Source organism: Ochlerotatus camptorhynchus, unplaced genomic scaffold, assembly GCF_037179485.1.
Source record: "Ochlerotatus camptorhynchus isolate MF236.1 unplaced genomic scaffold, CSIRO-AGI_Acam_v1.1 ptg000143l, whole genome shotgun sequence".
In the NCBI taxonomy this organism is placed as follows: domain Eukaryota; kingdom Metazoa; phylum Arthropoda; class Insecta; order Diptera; family Culicidae; genus Ochlerotatus; species Ochlerotatus camptorhynchus.
In genome coordinates, this window is record NW_027040633.1 from 1,034,713 (window position 1) to 1,056,304 (window position 21,592).

The window sequence follows — 21,592 nt, forward strand, 5'->3', positions numbered from 1 at the left end:
TGTAGGGTAAATGTTCCAACTACGCTCTCACGTTTCCACTATGTGGCACCACAAAAATACATATGGGTATGTCCCAATATAATTACACCACAGTGGAAATCCCGAGCCATAGTTCAAACACTTATCCCAAATCAAAATGAAGCACATATAAGATTAGTTACAATACCATGTACAAAAATGATGTTTAACATTGTTTTCTGAGTAATACTTCAATGAAAACAACAATGAAAGCTTGTCACGCAAATAGAAGGAGCACTGTTGGGCACTTTCTGAAATATTTCAATAGTATAATTCCCTTGCAAACCCAAATGAATCTATCTGCGTAAAAATAAATAAAATAAGAGTGATTTGCGGCAAAACCCGCCAGTATCACACCCAACGTCAGTGCCTATACGTAAGCGTACTACGACGCGGCTCTCAATTAAAGGAGTAACAAGTGTGATACTATCACTGCTAGACTAGATATTTGGTTCTCTCATGCAGTGGTTTATCAGAGAGGGGAAGCTTAGTAATCCCCATTGCCTGCCCATGACGCCATTCTATCGCGGCATGAGCTAGCAACGCCGACCATAAACCTACCGTTTCCAACACTCCACTAGCATGAAATTAAGCCCGCCCACCAACAGCAAGGTGCAAAAACTAGCCAAGGGGAGGGAGTGTAAATTTCTGTTCAATATGATGCACATAAATGGAGCGTCACAATACGTTTATATTATATATCATGTAAAGTTCTGACACATTTCATGTGTCAAGAACTCGTGACTTTGGCGTGAGAGGTATAGATGCTAAACTCTACGCCGGGGTCGCTCCCATCATTATTATAAATAACTTGGACATTTGTTAGAAATATAAGTATGGGTTAGGAATAAAATAAACAAATTGACATTTATGGTTGTTTTTAGACCATTCTAGAATAAAGTTTAACACAAAGGTCACAAAAATCAACATTTTTTTTAAATTAATTCAAAATATATATATATATATATTCTCACGTAAAATGTCTGACACAGATTCAATTTTTCATCTTCTGCTGATTTTTTTTTATATTCGTTCTACAGTATTGTTGGTATTCTCATGAAACCTCGCACTTCAGTCTATTCTATGTATAAAATACTCTTGGTATAATCATTACCAGTGCTGCAAAATCTCGACAGTACACGGTGATATTGAAAATTCTACTTTGGTCACTCATTTGAGCTAACAGTCATAGTCAAGGCAAACCATGTCAATTGTCAATGACAATGGTGTCAGTGACGAAAATGTGCAGATTTGTTTATTAGCTAAATTTGTAACGAAATTAAATGACTTGAGCAAAACAATTACATGGATCCATTTCAGTGAACAAGTATCTACGTCCTGAGCTACTTGGATAACAATAATGTGACACAGAATGTACTAAATTACACTTTTTGTTTCCAGGTGAATCTTTGTCATTGACGAAAAAATTAATGAGATTTTGACGAAGGTTTTTTTGAGGATCAAGTCTGTCAGTGACTATGTGACGAACAATTTTGTCAATATCGCGCGAAAGTTTGTCAATGACAATGACAAATCTCAGCACTGATCATTACAATTCCTTTAGTAATTTCTTCAGATTTATCTTTAAGCATTTTTCAGAAACCATTTAAAACCTGCTATTGAAGTTCGTTAATAATTTTCTTGAAACCTTTCTCAGAACACTCCTTAAAATGTCCTCAGAACTTTTTTAAAATTCTTGATTTGTTCACTGAATAATTGAAGTACTATTGCTGAAGGATCTTTATTTATTTATTTATTTATTTATCTATATGATTATCTTTAAACAGTGAGTTTTGACAGCTTATTTTGTGTAGGGGTCATATATGACCACATGGGATCGAATCGGTTATCGTCCGACGTGCTTTACGTCGCGATTTTGCTTTTTGTTGCTGCTGGTATGAGAAGGTACTAAATACTACTTTAAAGCATTGACAAAAAGTTCTTTACACTATTGTCAAGAATAAACGCTGTTTGCAGTAAAAACATCATGTGACATAGAATTTCAATTTAAATATCGATGATGGCATTTCTCAGCAGCCGCCCAGCAACTTATTCGACGATAATATAATATCGCATATCATCGCTAACCGAGATAGACGTTATAAAAAGAACATATTAGAGCAGCTTTCCCGTAAGAAGGTTACCACATCCGTTCATACATGGCAAGCTGCAGTGAGTCAAGCACGAACAACAAAGGTCTCTCTATCCCTATCATCGTGTTCCACAACGGTTCCATTGCACAAAACTGCCACATCATCTTTGTCCAGCGCCACTACGATAGATCCCCGGAGCAGACGAGACGCTTCCTTATTCCGGCTCATTGAATAGTCGGACCTGATACAGATACACATACCCACACGTTCTTGCAAGTACAAGTCCCTGGAAGGTCCTACTACGGAGTGGAATACGATGATCACCTCTGGAGTGTGCAAGAAAGGGAAAAATCAATTTAAGTCCGTCTTTATGGTCGAATTATATTTACGATTATGAAGCTTCACCGCTCCTTTCCAGGCAGCTTGTCTGCGATTTTCAGTCGGACTCGAATGCTCTTGTGGTGGCACAACGATAGTTTTGACGGCCATTACCAGATATATGACTCTGTTTATGTTGATGGACGATGTTGATTGCTGCCGTTCGTTCGGTTTGTTGGGAAAACTGTCTTATGCCAGAAAGTAAAGCAATATTCTATGTTTTGGTAATAATTCTTCCCGTAATATCCAAGTTCCACAAAAACAATGGCTTTTAAAGTACAAAATTATTTTCCTCAAAGAACAGAACTCCAGCAAGGCGAACAACAACAGTTTTTAAAAACCCCCCATCAAAAGTCAACCCGCGGGGATTCGCTCCCCGTGAGCTAATGACACAATTAAGTCAAGACTTTGCCTGCTTCATCCTTTTCACTGCCACATGAAAACCAGATTTTCCCCCTGATTCCCCAAGCACTCACAAGGCAGGAGGAGGAACGAATAATAAAAAAAAAAACATTTGTGCTGGATTAACTTCCGGTTGATGATTTTGTTTATTTTTTCATCTTATTCCCCACTTGGAAGGTGACGACTCGACTGATGCCTTTTTGCAGTATGAAATAATATGATGGTTGAAGCAGACGTCACCCAGAGAACACAAATTATTCACAATTTAGCGAACGGGGGAAAATGGCTTTCAATGTTGGGGAATTTAACGCGAAGAAATTCTTCCAGCAAGTTGGACTATTTTGAAGGAATGCACGGTTGAGCAATTATTTAACAGCTTTGGCTGCTTGAGGCAGACAAGGTGTATCAGGAGCTCCAAGATGGGGCTTATTTTTTTCTAGCACTTCTTCGAAGCGTGTAAAATTGCATTTAAGTACTCCGTTATTTAATTAAGGCGCGAGCTCAAATGTTGAAGTGGTTTCAAAAGAGGTTTTTGAGCTCTACAGTGAAAAGTAAAGGCGAGTTTTGAAGAGGAACTTGACAAATTGTGTTGAATTTTGAAGTTCAGTGAATGCTGTTTATTCAGTTATTTTCCTAGAGTAGGTTTGAGTACAAGGTACACCGGAGCTCGTGAACACGTGCGGTAAGGGTGTAGGGTGTACATAACTCAGTTGAACATATTTATATTAAGGATTATACCCTTTTAACAAATAAAAGATAATGCCAGCAGGTTGACGGGAATGATTACGAGTGTCACTTCTCTGTCACTTGTTTGACACGGTGATGAAAAAGTGAGCGAAGTGATAATACATTTAGCGTAACATTGGGCCCCGCTTAGTGGTTGGCAACCATGCATCTCACGCTGAAAGTCACGAGTTCAAATTTCTTACCCGAAGAAGCCATTGTGTTAAAGTGACCCTAATACATAAAATAGCACCACATTATGTAATAAAGAAACTTGAGAACCTTTCCCAAACAACAGAGAATCGAATTCTTACGGCAGTTTACTACACACACTTAGAAATTATTATACACAAAAAACAAAAATTGTTTTAATAAAAATAATGCCATTTCAAATTAAAAGTTTCCTAAGTTTCGTAATTTTAACAACGAAAATATTCAAATTAAAAGTATTTTTTTTTTTGGTTTGAAAGTGTTTCTTTCAGGTTCGACTTGTAATTTTAAAAGTGCATTTTTTTTAAATGAAAGTTGTTCAACTGTCAAAAATACATTTTCTAGGCAAAGTTTTTGGCAGCACTGGACCTCGTTTTGCCGCTTAATTTGGCTTGACGTCAGATGAGTCACGAAGAGCGAGGAAAAGTTGGGAAGGACAATAATTTTCCTCCATGGAAAATAATAATCGCATCAGGTAGGCGATCAAATTTAAGAACAATAGTAGAGTTTAATTAGAGATTTTTATTAATTTCAGATAAACCGAAACCGAGACCGAAACAATAGTCATCTGCGAGCGGACGAGATGGCTAGGAATGAAAGTGAGTGTTCGACGACTACTACAACAGTAGATGTTAAAGGTATATAACAATATTTAATTAATATTCCACAGAAACCCTCACCAAAAACGGTCTAATTTGATACCTTCCTTCCGCTATCCGCTGCCGTAAAATCTCCACCGGTAAACAATGACGCTGCTGACAATGCTGCAATGTGACATCACCATGTACCTGTTACTGTAGCAGGTTTACTCAAAGCGAGAATAGCTCCAAGCCTAAGCAACATTGCAAGTTTTATCAAGGTTTTATAGCATTCTACAAGTCTAAATCATGGTCTACAGAACCTTCATAAAACCAGAAATGTTACTTGGGAGACGCAATAACGTAAACATCAACAAAGATAACAATAACAATGCAAAAAAATTGATCTTCTCCTATTGAAAAATAATAATAAAGAAGATTGAATATTTATCCACTAAAATTAAAACCAAAATATTTTTTTTTTGCCAAGTAAATATTTTTTAAAAATATTTTAATTTAAATTCAAAATGCCCATTTAATTTTAACTATGCCACATTTTCAAGTCAAAAATAATCCACCATTAATTTCAACACTAATATATTTTTCATTTGACAGTTCTACAATTCAATTTGAAAATTTGAACTTTTAAAAGTATCGAGCGGACAACTTTTGAATTGACGGTTGGTTGACATTTATTTTGAAAGTTAACCGCTTTCTACCAAAAAGAACCAATGCAAACTTTTAAATCTACCAATGGTTTTTTTTTAATTTTATAAACGACTTTTCTTTGTGTGTACCGTATTATTAATTTTCACTTCACATTTCCAGTTACTTTTCACTTGTGCTGCTACATTTTTCACTGAATTTATCAAAATAATACCCAGATAACCGTCATTTCGGTAAAACATTACCGGATGTGGGAAAAAAAATACCCAACAATCTGTAATATTATTCATTTACTGATTTTTTCGGTAACAAAATTAGCGAACAAGTAAAACGTCGCTGAGTGTGCATGATTCACGTTTCTGGATTTGTGAATAGGCACCATCATTCAAGCAGTTTTCCATTAACTAGGAATCGTATTTTTTCTCTCTAACGAACAGTTTAACAGTAGCGTCAAAGGTACAACCAGTGCAGTGATTATTCACTACACACTTAGAAAATAATATCGAACTCGGTTCGATTTTCTATCGAACCTCTTTGGTTACCAACAAGAAATAGAATAAATGGTTAAAAAAATTCAGGCGTATTTATCGAATCAGACCCGAATTTCGGTAAAATACACACTAAGATTATTTCACAGATTTCTGTAAAATTTTACCGAAATATCAACAGCTGAACGTTCGGTAAACAGTTTTACAGTTTTCCTGTAATTGTTTACAGATATCTGTGAAAAAATCACAGATATGTGTGAAAAAGTACAGGAAATCTGTTAAACTGTTTACCGAACGTTCAGCTGTTGAGATTTCGGTAAAATTTTACAGATTTCTGTAAAAATTTCTAACTGTGTAGTATAAATTTTACAGATAGAAATGAAGGCTGAAGCGAAAAGTACGGTAAAGTATCGACATTTGCCAAATTGGTACGTGAAAACCGAGAAACTCGGTAAACTGAACCGAATATTCGCTAAAACGTGTTAAATGTCAAACGCTTAAACGTCAAACTATTAGGTTTTGCACCGTCGGGGTTAACCTCAATCTGATGACAGTTCAGTGGTACTGTTTACGTGGACTTAGTCGATTTTTTCTTGGGTGGATTTTCTCGATAATTTTTCAGACTGCAGTGAGATGTACACAGCATTTCTGCAATGTTCACGAGCAACATCCTTGCAACGCGCTGTTCCTCGACAATTTTCAAGTTGAAATTCGGAAATTTTAGAATTTGTTTTTTCGAAAAAACGACTAAGTGCTTGTAAACAGTACCACTGAACTGTCAAAAAGGTTCAGCCTATTAACACTGAGTTCATTTGTGACGTCACGCTGCAGAACCTAATTGGCCTGCCGGATAAATGCGAGGGGCAGACCACTCATGTATTTCCGTTTTATTCAAACGTATTGGGGATACGTATTGACGCGTATTGATGAATTGAAATGCATTAGTGTTTTACGTAATAGCGATTATTTATTTGTAGAATATGCACTAAACGTGTACTGAACAATATTTACTCGCATTTTTACGTTCTTATCACAATTCGTGCCGTGTTTGTTTACATTTGTGTATGAATGACATTTACGAACTAAAGGCACTACGAAGCAAGCCACGAACAATGTCCTTTATATAAGGTCCAGGCCCACAGACTTATTGGTGTTGGTGAAATGCGTAAATATTTAGTGGTGTTCGTATTTCATTGCAATGTTCACACGAAACAGCTGTAGGCAGTTACGTCAATCTCCGCAGTTACGTCCGGCACCCGCAATAGTTGAGTTCATTCCTGCCACTGGTGCTGCTGCCTCCGTTTCCTCCATTGGTGCCTTCTCCTGTTGTTGAAGCAGTCACAGGTGTAGCCGCTGCGGTTCGACTCGATTTGGATCAAGCGGAAGTCTATTTTCGCGGAGCTCGAGGGGTCGAAGGTGAATTGGAGGTGGCTGTTGGAGTTGTCAACGGAGTACCACCACTACCACTGTCTGCATTCTCTAATTAACAAATACCATAAACGAACAATAACCCTAATAGTCAAACTTTTCCACAAATGGTTTGGATGATACCCCAAACACGTCGTTAAGCAGCCATTATTACTCCATAACAAATTTATTAGGGTTGCTCGACGACAAAGTGCTTCGGATCGACGGTGTTGAATTTTTTGAAGTAAATTCCACTAGAAAATTTGCCTTTATAGTGGGAACATTTCCGGAATTATTTTTAGATGCATTTGCTAGAAACTTATAATTTGCTTTGATTATTTTAATGCTAATAGGACCACTATGGTACAGTATCACATATTAAATGGTAGTCATCGTTTAAAATTATATACAGTGCACAGTGGGCCAGGAATGAAATCTAGCAGGAAAAAATTAATAACGCTCTAGGATTGCATCCAATTGAGTTGTCGTCTTGAGCAAAGTTTCTTGTCTTAGTCATGACTACAATTTTATGCATAGAAATAGTTCAAATTTTAGCCGCAAAGATGGCGCAGCGATCTCAACTTTTTTTTATTTTACACGCTAAAGGTTTATTGTCTTGGGCAAGGTTGTAGAACGTAAAATTTTATGAAAAGTTTTAAAAGACACAAAATCTGTTCATCCGCAAATAACTGCATTATACGAAGTTTTGTAAATTTTTTCTGAAATTCACGTTTTACCCTTCTTACAAAGAAGGGTATAGATATCACTTGAAAAACCGACTATCGATCCGAGGCCCGGAGGGCCGAGTGTCATATACCATTCGACTCAGCTCGACGAGATCGGAACATGTCTGTGTGTGTGTGTGTGTGTGTGTGTGTGTGTGTGTGTGTGTATGTGTGTATGTGTGTGTGTATGTAACGAAATTAATGCGCTCACGTTTCTCAGCAACCGCTCAACCGATTTGGACAAACTCGACGCCAAATGATAGGTCTTGGGGTCCCATTGAACGCTATTGAACGGTTTTGGAATCGGTGAACCGGTTCCGGAGATATGGCTGGAATAAGATCCGGTGAATATGGGCCTTCACGCTTAATTTAACGGAAAACGTATCAAAACCATCATGCGACACATCAAATTACTACAGAATTCAAAAATAAGATCAATGCAAGTCAAGTTAAGTGTTCCAGACCACATTGGACACACTTGGACATGTTCCGGGTACCCCGGGGAAGTTGTTTGAATATGAATTGAATTAAAACCCATTAAATCACATTAAAATACTATGATAAGGTGATTGGTAGCCTCACCAAATAGACTACACCCGGATATATTCCGGGTACCCCCAGGCAGTGGCGTAGCGTCACTGGATGACACGGGGGTGGGGGGCTTGGTCACTGATAATGACAATAAAATAAATAAACTTGAATAAGTAAGAAGGGTCTGATCACACCATAGGTGGATAAATTCGGGTTTTTAGTATTATGTTTTGTAAAATCGTTCAAATGAAAATATTTATCATTTTTCTTCGATCGCTACAGGCCAATCTAATATTTTCCAGAACAATTATATGTTTTAGCATACCCAAAAAAATAAATATTACATGAATTTAAAAAAAATACTTAATTTCCTGAATGAATTTTCTCAAAAATGCGCAAGTGAGCGCAAAATGTCATCAGTTATTCAAAATGTTCATTAAATAGACTTTTATTTCTCAAAACATCTCAGAGGTATATTGAGATATATTTTAGATATTTGGATCTGAATCAAACAATATATTTCATTTAAAGAAATACAGCTCTTACTATTGTTATGTAGGTACTTAATTGACTATTGCAATAGATTTTGAACTTTTTTTTATCAACTTGATAAAAATCTTTTTTTTTGTCAGTACAGGATCAGAAGTCAGTAAAAGCCTTTTGAACACATCTTCAATATTAACAAGACGGCTAAATTTTCTAGAATGATGTTCTCGGAATTTACGGATGCTTTTTATCATAGAGGTAACTCTAAGACCACTGGGTCCCGAAGAAAATCATTATTATTTTTGGCTCACTCAGTACCAGAACAACGGTCCCAAGCAGTCCCAAGCTATTTCACTCACCCCTGCATGTTCTGCATGAATCCACACACCCCTGATGTTATCTGTCAAACTTTCAAAGCGAATCAAAACAAACATAGTGTAGTAATAGAATTTTAACTAGAATAGGGTACGTTAATCGTTTGCTTGGGACCAATAGGCTACTAAAGTGGTGAGCCACTTTAAAATCGTTAGTTTCGTATTGATTGTTGCTTTTATTGCGTCGCTCTTGAGCCTCTTCCGACACCATTCCGATTGGAATTGCGAAATAGCTTATTATTGTTGATCCATGTAAAAGAATTCTGTGCACGGAAGGTGAAAGGGGGTAGTACGGATAGTACTGTACGAACAGCTTTCGAGTTTCTTCAGCGTAGACCTCGAATGATCCTACGTTGATTTCCAACTTAGATGACAGTGCACTAAGGAGTGTTGAAAAACGACGAACGATGTTCTCATTCAATCCTGTAATAGAGGCCGTTTTTGCTGGGTCCATAAAAAATCGACGGGCAGTATTGCCATCGTTTGTATTACCTAATAACAAAACAAATGTCTAGTAAGCTAAATTTATTGGATTTGAAAGTTGGAATACGTTACCTCCAGATGGTAAGGGTTCACTGATTCTCAGCCCAATCGTTTTGAATTCTTGTTTGATTGCTTTCTGTCGTTCAGCCAATATTTCGTTTCCCTTATTTACCCGTCTCTTTTATAAGGGGATCCTGTAAGCTACATTGAGTAACAATTCCATGCTTATAATTTAGGCATGTAAAATAGAAATGATTTCAATTTTTTCGGGTCATCAGAAATAGGTGCATTGCTGCAGTTACTTAGTCCTTTGCCCGATGCTCCGCAAATATTACTGCAAACTTGTGCCTGTAATATTACTGATGACTTTTCCGTCAACCATACTTAGTATCAGTTCTGAAGAAGCATGTATAGGAATGCCACTGAATGTGAACTCGGTTATTTTCAAATTTTTGATCTGTGTGTGTATGTGTGTGTGTGTATTCCCTCTAGCCCCCACTGGCCAGTAGTGTTATTATGGAAGAAATCTCTCTACAGTGCCGCATTTATGGTCATTGTAGACAGCTTTAGTCCGGGAGTTAGAAGGTGATAGCTCTATTGCAGATCCAGCAACCCATTTCGGAATGCCTGGAGAGTCACGCCCATTCCGAGGTTACTTTCACTTACAATAAGCACCGCATGTATGTATTACCTCTATCAATTGGATATTAGTATTACACACACACACTTCCAGCTTCAAAATGTTCTTTTAAATCCTGGCACGTATTAAGAATGTTCGCGTCTAGTGCTTTCCCTAGGAACCGTTCGCGGCCATCAGTTACACTCCGTCAAGTTTTGAGCGAGGCATTTTTCAGATTAGTCGCAAATCTCCTTTTTTTACGTATACACCTCTATTCCCGTTTTCGTACGAACCGGATTCGTTCGAAACGAAAGCAATTTCCCATTTCCGTTTTCGTTCGAAGCAATTCTAACTTTCGAACATCGTTCGTTCAAACGGTTTTGGGCTATTCCCATTTTCGTACGAATGCGTTTTTTTTGTCCGCTTGTCAAACGTCATTCCAAAACTCGTGAATCGCGAGACGACTAGGAGATAAAAACTTTGAAAATTTTTGTAATGGCCTTGTTGTACAAAAAAAAAAAACTAGGTTGTTTGATTGTAATAATTTTACTTAAAATTACGTGAAGTTAAGGATCTCATATGAAAATTTATTGGGAATCATGCAATAAAAATATAATTAAGAAAAAAAAAAAATAAAAACCCGAAGTCTTAGAAATATAAAAAAATCGAAACAATTAACCACTTCATTCGAGCAGTTAAAATGACGTTTACTATCACTCGAACTTTGAAATAAAACATTAATTTGATATTTTTTCCCCAAACGTTTTTTTTTTTAAATAGAACTTTTTTGGCCATTATTTCTCCATCTTGACCACTATAGCAGAAGATGAAATTTTTTTCTCCTAAAACGTAACAACAAATTAAAAAAAATAAAAAAATCTATTTTTAAAAAAAATTGTTTTTAAGATTTTATTTGAAATTTAAAAAAAGTTGGGTATTTTTTTGAAGTGCATATTTTTTTCAAATAGTCTCATTATCTGCAATATTGCGCAAGACACCAAACCGATCGGACAAACAGTCTTCGAGTAAAAATTTTTCTGAAGATAAACTTGATATGTTTCTATAGCCCCTTTTCAAAAATAAGGCTAGATTGAAATTGGTGATATGAAGATGCAAAATGGCATTATCGGTCATAAGGAACGTTTCCGAAAATTTTAAACCAAAAATTTTTAACTATGTTATTGTTTTGTTGACATCGTTTGACAGTCCACTTGACCGGAAAATGTCAATTTCATGCGGGGTCTATGCTTCGAATTTCTAAGAAATGTCAAAGTGCATCTGGTACCACTAACACTGTTTATTTTCGAAAAAGCTTGCGTTCGAACGGGTTCGTACGAAAACCAGAATGCCGTTTTCGAACTCGTTCTAATCGAGTCGTTCGTACGAACGAACGATTCGTACGAAAACGGGAATAGAGGTGTATAACAAGCTTAACCTCTTTTCTATCTACTACTTCAAAAAGAACTATGTTTCGTCAACTGTGTTCAAAGTTATTAGCAAATGAACAGTACTTGACCAAAACTGTGTATGCCAAGAATGAGGGAAGGCTCACTTTTTTTTTGTTGGTTGCAATCAAACAAGCGTAAATTTTAAGAGATGACTAGGAACTGATTTAGAATCGGTTGGGTATCGGTATCGTGAGCTCAGCTTTAATTTTCTATTCAGAGGGAGTAAATGAAAAACAAATCATCGCAACATTTTCCGCAACCGCAAAAGCAATCTTTTAAAACCAACATATCGGAAAATTTCTTGTTTTCTTTCAATCCACTGCACCCTGTTTCACTAGGGGAGATTGAACGCAGAATGAACTGCCCTAGGGCAACAACCAGGAAAAACAAAACAAAAACATCAAATCGCTGTTCCGGACATTATTGCAAACCATATTCTCAAAACAAGCTGGTTTTATACGTGGAATCCCAAGAAGCAGCAGGAAACAGCCCGCCGTATGTACCATGTGGAACAGCAATAAAAATGCAGCGTAATCAAGATTGCATTTTTTCCTGAAGAAGGGTTCAACGGTTTTCCCTCGTCGTAGGCGGAAGTCCATGAAATGGGAACGATCCTGGCTGGTTGTATGTGTACGAGAAATGGAGCCATTAAAGCATGGTAAGTGGTACATACATGTGATGAGTCATCAAAAAGTGGTCATTATTAGAGCAGGTCAATCTGCTGGCTCTGGCAGTTGAACAAGATTATTTAGTTCGTGCACGTTCGCTACCAGTCAGTGGACGATTGGTGTAATAAGCTTACTTCCCCTTCGGTAAGCAACCGAGTACTAAAAGGGGATTTCATCGTAAATCTTACTTTATCTCAAACGGCATAGTTAAAATGAGATAAATTCCAGGGACCGGGGGTTATTTCAATTTCAAACCAATGATAAACGGTTTCAAATTGCTAGAGGATTGTGTGTGTTTGACTTTGTGTGGAAAATCTCGTATTTCCTCACACCTACCAGCTTTCGGTAAATAATACCCGTCTTGTTTGCTCAAACCGAACCGTTGTGCATTGATTCATGAATTGCTGGTGGCAGAAGCTGGGAAGCATTGGCATCTGTTGTTCTCGCGGTAAAGTCACAAGATCGGCTTAAGTGCCCTTCAATACCTAAGCAGAGTGGGGTTACGTCACAATTGCCACCGAGCAACAAGGAGGCATCCAGGAAGAGGGTACTCAGTATTCACTTTGCGTTTATGAATCCTTTTTGCGCCTGCAATAATCATCGGTGAACGTCGGCAGCGACGAACAGCGCAGAGCGGCATTTAGATTCATTTATGAATCGCTTCCTGGTATGGTACAGTCATGCCACGCTGACGACCACACAGGATTTGCTTTCCGTAGGATGCCAGTAGTCGATGCAACATGCGTTAGTCGGCGAACGAAGTGAGGAGTAGGAGTTTTGAATTCAATTCACGCAACTATTCTCTACGGTCGCTCAGCTGATGAAACGGAATGATGTAGCAGGAATTTCCGCACCTGACGTTCCACCACTCAACTGATTCTGTGTGGTAGGAAAAGTCTCATAACAGACGATCTGCTTGTGGAAATCGTCCGGTGGCGAGAGATGGAATGTAACTAAAGTGCTCTTTGGAAGAACGAACGAGCGTCATTGATTTACATCGTTAATGAAGCGCAAGGAACGACGAAGCGGATGTGAGGGATGCTAAATGGAACGACCAGTCGATGATGCTGGTGGTGTTGTGACAGATGGCATCGGAGATGGTCGTTTGAAATTGGTCGGGAATGTAGGAAGAATGGAACGGAATACCTACATCCGGAGCAGGTGTCATAGGAGTAGATTTAGGTTCGAAGCAAATGTAATTTCCTGCTGGTTAAGTTTTGACTTTTCTCTGTTAGGTCAATCACGTGATGACATTTAAAATCTCTTTAAATGTTCATACGTGGATAGAAGTTACCTCGATTTTTCAAACAAAACTTGTTTATCACACAAGGAATTTACCTGCAAGAGAAAAGAAAGGAAAAATGATTAGTTAACTATTACATTTAATACTGCAATTACTGTATTACTCTTTTAATCATATCATCATCCAAGAAAGAAACCCCCAAGCAGCAGAGATTCCCCTATTTCAGTAATTCATCCTCACACTAATCACAATTTCATTCTGCACATCTCTGCACAGTGGGCCAGGTATGCAATTTATACAACTAAACTGACAAACTCAAAACATCAGATAGTTCGAGACACATCCGCATAGATGGTGCAAAAATCCAACTTATCACTCTGACATTGCTGAGACTTGGCGTCTTGGTAAAAGTTGATTGTTTAAAATAAAACAACCCTTGTCTAGGTGTCAAAGTTCCACAATCTACTGTTTTCGTGATATTAGGAGAACAAAATTAAAATTGGTTTAAAAACTACAATGGACAGCCCTATGGGGTTGTACGCAACGGTGACGTAGGACTACGTGGTCTAATATAATAAATGTTATTTGTTAACTGCAGCAGGAGCTTGTGGAGCTTTGTATAGGAATAGGAATTTGAGCAGGGTTCTCTCTGTGTATACTCTTAAGTATGATTGCCCTGAAAAGAACCTTATTATATGAATTTTAGGTGGGACATGTTCAGAAATTTAACTCTTTTTGGAAAATCTTGGTGGCCCTGAAAAGGGCCGATGGTAATACTGGCTTAAAACCTTCGAAAGATGATGATGACGTGTAGGTAACAAGTTGGTAAATCTTAGCTTTTAGGAGAAAGATGCTTAACACTTTTTTCGAAGAATTTATGATCTTGTTTCACGTCATGGTTCTTCTCCAAGCCTGTTCAGATAAATTAGTACTTTTATTAATCAAACGAGTAGAAATAAGAAAGGATGTCGGTTACGCGCTCGAATAATTGAAAATTCGATAAAAATTTAATCGAATAGCTGGAAAAATCTTTAATATTAATCGTTAATCTAATAATTGAATTTTTAGGCATCCCTAGAAAAAAGCGTAATTTCATGTTTTTTCATGGTTCTTCGAAAATGTCGAACAGTAGAATTGCAACCAGCCAGTGTAACCGAAGAACCAAAAGCGGTGCGATGCTAGTTTTCATTGCTGTGACGACGACTTAATTTAAGCTGAACATTGCATTAGGTCCGAAGTAACATTGGTCGATTCTCTTCGTCGACTTTCTCTTTCGTTAATAACTTGAGCACATATCCGTTTCTTCTTTTGTTTGCCGTATTAGAGGCTAGATAAAAGCTTCTTTTAACGATCTGTGTGCTGAAAATACCTGGTAATGTCTTTACATGGCCATGGGAATACAAAGAGAAAGTCAACGAAGAGAATCGATCAATGTTACTTAGAACCTAATGCAGAGTTCAGCTTGAAATAAGGGGCTTAGAAGCAGAGGGGTGAAAGTCAATTTTCTTCATCGATTTCCTCTTTTGATGACCTTGGCTTCACTTACCTCTTCCGCATTATTTCTGCTATGCTCTTCTATCATCCAGAACAACAAACGAATCAATGAATGTGTTTGCCGTCGAGTTATTAACGAAACAGAAAGTCGATGAAGAGAATCAATCAAAATCACTTGCACTCCTGCTTCCAAGTTTGGTTACAAGATTACAATTCTGGAAAGCCAAAGATCTGAGGTGAATGCCACTACGACTTGTTTCATGTACTAACAACTTTCTGATGACTGTGTTGAAGAAGCAGCATATGCATGCACGTAAATGGTGGATTTGTTAGTTATTTCAACGCTTTTGGATACTGCTTGACATTTACCACTTTTTCAATAGTTTCTTGATTATCAACAGTCGGATGCATAGAAATATTTCTGATCGACTGGTGATAAAATTATTGACATTGGTCCAGGGGCAGCTGAGTTATTAACGTTCAAAATCTTTCATAATTTCGTTACCTGTTCCATTTTCGGTTTTCACAAAGTGTACCCTCATATAGCAATCACAGACGTAGTTCTACGTCAAAAAACCTGGTTATTCGACGTACCGGTGACATGTGCCTTTCTCGTGTAATATTATATATACCGTTCGAAAAATTCATGTAAATTTCTGCGAGATAAAGCGCACATAAAATTAACGCTAGATTTGGCATAAATGTTTTCGTGTAAATTTAAGCGCAATATCGCATAAATTTGTAATATTGTATGCAAGCTTTTAAACGATTTCGCTGTTTATACCAAGTATGGCTCAATATTAAACGAAGGGAGATTTTACGCGATAGTTAAAATTCAGATTTTTTTTCTGTGTACCTTATCTCAGCAACACACATGTTCTATGACAGTTTATGTAACCTTTGTATGACTGGTTTTGGTTGTCAAGAAGTTTACTCAACATAATCCTATGAATTTGTGTTACTTGGGTAATTTAATGTCATGGTCGGTGGACAACCACTTAAAGTTGTTTAGTTCAAGATTAGATAAATACGCTACCGTATGATAAGGTCATTTTAGGTTTGTGAGCTTATAGTTTAGATAATTTTATGTTTGAAGTCATTGTTTACAAAAGCAGTTAGGACTATTCGACAATTTATTCTAGAGCTAATATATCAAGTTGTACACTAATATTCCAATTAATTAATTCCCTCTTACCCGGACATGAACAGAATACCCCTGGGAAACTTGTATTGAATGTCAAACATTGGTTTAAGTTTAACGTTTAAGTTTTCAGGTTTCAGGAAATTATGCTGTTTTATGGCGTTTTAAATCAATTTTTGATTTTTTATACTATTTTAGCCTTACAACGACTGTTTTCAATTTTGGTGGGCAAGGATGGATCCACCTCAAAGCAGAAAAGAAGAAAGGTAAAATTCCAACTTCACTCAGTTTTCAATACCATGGGCTCTTCCCCGCTAAGCTACGGCGTTCCTTTTTAAAACTGAGGATGGTTGTTCAGATGGCTTCTTCAATGTGCAAAAAACTGAAGAAACCTTATTTTGTTCCTCTTTGAGAAACTTTTTTTTTACCCTGGATTTGTTTTCCGTCGATCTTGTTTTCCGTACTGAATACCAATGCTACCGACGCCAGGGAGGTAGCTCCCACACCTGGTCCCTTCATATCGATCCATCAGCTTATGATCAGAGAGTTTATGCCCGGCGGTGCCGACTGGGATTTAACCCAGGCCATTTGGGGTGAGAGGCAATCACGCTTACCACTACACCACCGGCGCCGCTGTTTGAGAAACATTTTAGCTTCATTGAATCCGTTGGTGCGATTAGTCAAGCAATGCAAGCTTATTATTTATTTGGCTTGTATCGCAGCGTTCCAGCAAGCGTTGCTGGACTAACTGGACTAACTCGCCTTTGGAATACACAGAGACGGAGAAACACAAAACACACGACTTACGAACGACGCATATGAATTGTCCATCTCATCTCACTGCGTCCTAGCAAGAAGTACGGTCGACTTGTTTCGCGCTCCGTTGTTTTGGAAGTTTTCTCGGTATTCGCTTGATATAAATTATCAGTTTTTTTCTCACTAAGTGACTCCTGGCATAGTTCCCGGTAAATTGATCGAAAAGTGAGTTTTTTTTAGTAGAAAGTGTCATTTTCGGATCGATTAATCCGTGCTATTGGTAATTCGCAAACCAATTTGGGCATCATCGTTGCGTGGTCACGCATACGCGCTTACGCATACCCGCTCACGTATCATCATCATCGAGTGTGAGCACCCGTTTCTACATCTACATCGTTCATCAATCATCGTGCGCCTGTGTGCGCTGAGTACCGAGCCTCGATCAAGTGCACCACAACGAAGGTCATCCACGCAGCGCGTCTCTTCCAGCCATCTGTGTAAACGCCTACACATATAACGCCCGGTGGTAGTAGTATAGAATTATCAGATAAGTTTTTGTTTTTTTCTTGTTTCTTTTCCTCCCCCATTAGTTAAATTTTCATTTTGTATTTCTGTGTTTGTAGTGTTTTCTGTGTATTGTGTTTGTGCGTTCAGTGGGAGAGCGTTTTGCGCTCCCCCTAGTTGAACAAAATGGATGTTTTGTCAGAAGACGACATGGATGACCATTCATCTCAGAATAATGATGATGTCATCCCTGGTTCGTCGTCTCAGTCTGACAATGGACAGGCTGAGAAAAGCTCCAGATTGCGGGCCTACCCGAATGACTCGACTGGCCCATGGGTTGTCTATTTTCAGCCCAAAAACAAACCCTTGAATGTTGTTCAGATATCTGATGATCTGACAAAGCGATTCTCTGCCGTGACCGAAATAACGAAGGTTAGGCACAACAAACTTCGTGTGACCGTCGCTAACCTGAAACAGGCCAATGAAATTGCTGTTTCCCAGTTTTTCACACTGGAATATAGGGTGTACATTCCAGCCTCTGATGTGGAGATCGAAGGCGTGGTCACTGAGGCGAGCCTGAACCCCGAGATACTGGAGAAGCAAGCGGTTGGCCGATTCAAGAACCCCTTGCTTCCTCCGGTAAAGATACTGGCCGTTCATAGAATGAAGTCAGTATCGCTCAGCGAGGGTAAAAAGAGTTTTACCCCCACAGACTCGTTTCGGGTGACCTTTTCTGGATCTGCCCTTCCTCAATACATCGAGCTGGGAAAACTTCGTCTTCCTGTGCGGTTGTTTGTACCTCGGGTCATGAACTGCCAGAATTGTAAGCGGTTGGGACATACGGCCTCCCACTGCGGCAACAAGGCACGCTGCTCCACATGCGGGGAGAAGCATGAGGATGGCGCCTGCGCAGCTACTGTGTGTGTGTATTCCCTCTAACACCCACCGTCCGGCGGTGTTATTATGGAAGAACTCTCTCTACAATGTCGCTTTTATGGCCATTGTAGACAGCTTTAGTCCGGGAGTTAGACGGTGATAGCTCTATTGCAGATCCAGCAACCCATTTCAGAATGTCTGGAGAGTCACGCCCATTCCGAGGTTACTTTCACTTACAATAAGCCCCGCATGTATGTATTACCTCTATCAATTGGATATTAGTATTACACACACACTTCCAGTTTCAAAATGTTCTTTTGAATCCTGGCACGTATTTAGTTTATTATAGTTTTTATTTTTTATTTAATAGTAAAAAGTAAAAAGTATTTGGGTCGGTCTCACCATGTTAATTCGATCCTCCAATCCATGGGTTCCGCAGTTTTATTTTTCTCTACGCTCTGTATCTCATTTCGTAATTCACCTAGAAGTAATCAAAATAAATCATATGAGTAGTCTCGCCGTTACATTATCTAATGTGTAGATTTCGATTTAATCTACAATGTTTAATGTAAATATTTGTAATTAGTTTCTATTTAATAACATTGTTGTAATGGTTTTTGTATTATATATTTATCACTCCATAGTACAATACTGTATGTTTCAAGAATAGTCCTTGTTTATCTGACTATGAGTCTATTGAGTCGAACGACTTCTTGTCTGTTGTCTTCGTACTCGGTGGTAGATTCCAATCGTTGAACCGGTATCAGGACAATTGGAACATCGTCTGTGGAAGTTCGCTGTCGATGAAAAACGCTGTCTTCAATAAACTCCCTCTTTGTAGATCGCCAATTGATGGTAATAGCTGTCCAGGGTTCTCGAGGCAAGTGATGTGGGACTTCTACGGTGGTATATACCAGTGGGAGGGAGCCAATGGTTCACTTAACCCGATTCCTACTCAGCATGGTGCGTTGTCATCTAAGGTTGATACTGTATTGGCACCAATCTTCGCCTAACATGAACGTCAACCTATGTCGGACCCGGTAGCTCAATCTGGTGATTGTCGATCGTAAAATATTTGTCTGTTTTGCAATCAAAATCATAGTGTGCCGGTCTCATGTAAATATAAATAATAAGAGAATAATAACAAAAAGAAAAAAATAAAAAAGACGAATCAACCACTCACTCACATACATGCTCACACATATGCGCACATTTGTATGACAAACCGCGCGCATGAGCACCATCTACATAATAAATTATGATCATGTACAACACTATACAAGCGTGACCTTGTGTGTCCTCATAACCCCGTACACAACAAATGCTCACTCCCATAGTCTACCATACAAATGTATTCGCCGCAATTTTTCCGCACATACATACCTAACACCCACACACACACACACACGCCTGCAAATTGACTGATTCTTCATTTTTCAATAATTTCATTAATCTTCTACCCCTGACTCTGATTCTTCTTCACTGCCTATTGTTTTATATATATCCTCAGCTTGTTTTTTTAGTTTACCCTTATCTTTCACTATTCTATTCCATTCTTCATCTGTTACATTTGGTAGTTTAGCTTTATCTTCACTAATAGAATCATTCCATGTTTTTGCTGGTCTCCCTACCTTTTTCTTACTACATCTATTTTTTTCTATTATTTTTAATGGATGTCCTTCTGGTCTTCTCTGTATGTGTCCCCAATAACTTATTCTCATGACTCTAACTTTTTTGACTGCCGTCTTACCATCTAACAACTTTGAAGCTGTTACTCTACCTTTGGGTTTCTCCCTACAATACTTGATCATTTCTTTTAAAATCTGCATTTCATACCTAGTGATTGACCTCCTATTTCTTTTAACTAACGCTGCTACTTTAAGACCGTACGTTATTGCGGGAGAAATAACAGTTTTATACATTAGCTTTGCTAGGCTCCATGGTGGTTTATATCTTCTTAAAAATTCTATCATTATTTTGCTGCTTCCTACCGCTAATTTACATCTTTTTCTTGTTGTCTGTGGTCTGTTTAATGTATCCGATAGATATGTTCCAAGATATTTCATATTATTTGTAACACCATAATCTTCTCCATCTATCTTAACAATATTTGGAATATTTCTGTCTGACTTTGGTTCTCTAATCATAACTTGACTTTTACTATTATTTATTTCTAATCCTACTTTTTCTAATTCTACTTTTAGTATCTTCACTATATCTTCTACCTCTTCTAATGTTTTTGCTATGACAAGAATATCATCTGCAAATACTAAAATTATCGGTAACTTATCATTATTCAATTCTAACAAGTTAACTTTAGGATATTTCCTCTTAACTTCTCTAAGTACATCTTGAATTATTAGTATAAATATATAAGGAGATAATGGGCATCCTTGTTTTATTCCTTTCGCTTTTGTTTTCTCCTCCGTGCAAATTCCCTCCCATAAAATACTTGTTTTTTCTGCATTAAGTGCCTGCAATACTCTATTAATAATATGCTTTGGAACTGATAGTTTTTGAAGAACTTTAGGAACCGATGCTATCCTCACATTGTCGAATGCTTTTTTTAAATCTATTGAAGCTACAATCGTTGTTTCTCCACCGTTCCATCTCTCCTCTAAACATCTCCTAGCATAGAACATTTGATCATCCGTAGACCTGTCTTTGATAAATGCTGCTTGATGGTAATCCAGCTCTCCTGCGTACTCCTTAAGCCTCTGCATAATCCACTTTGCATAAATTTTGTACCCTAGATTACACAGACTTATCCTTCTAAAATCTTTTGTTTCTTTTGCTCCTTTACATTTTGGTATAGGTATTTGAATCGATTGTTTCCATTGATCTGGCATACAATTTGTTTCCCACACCTTTCTTATTATTTTGTATAATTCCTCCTCCGTTTCTTCGTTGGAATATTTCACAAATTCATTTCTTATTCCATCTTGTCCTGCTGCTTTTCCATTTGCTAAATTTCTTATAATATTCCTTAATTCCTCCCTACTTGGTCCTTCCGTTAAGGCTTCGTTATCCATTTCTATCTCCATTGGCTGACCTTCTGTTAGTTCTAGTTCTTCTATCCACTTTTTCATGGAAATGCTTGGTTTTTTAGGCTCTCTTATTCTCATAAATTGCTTTAAAAATTTGTAAGATCTCTTTATCCTCTCCCCTATCTCGTAGTCCTGTATTTCGTTATAGAATTTAAAAACTTCCTTTTCATTGTGCTCTTTTACTTTAGATGCATACTCTTGCCTCCTTATATTTATGTTTTGTCTGTACCATTC

The 21,592-nt window shown here is 37.8% G+C and overlaps 1 protein-coding gene and 1 long non-coding RNA gene across 2 annotated transcripts in view; one reads left to right on the forward strand and one right to left on the reverse strand.

The window, feature by feature from the left end:
• Positions 1–21,592, reverse strand: part of tinc (tincar) — a 179,661-nt gene that overhangs the window by 57,902 nt on the left and 100,167 nt on the right. The gene's annotated exons all lie outside the window — the stretch shown is intronic.
• Positions 4,225–4,744, forward strand: LOC135700841 (uncharacterized). Its single transcript, XR_010517607.1, has 3 exons — positions 4,225–4,299; positions 4,360–4,423; positions 4,495–4,744. It is a non-coding gene; the product is annotated as an uncharacterized LOC135700841 (long non-coding RNA).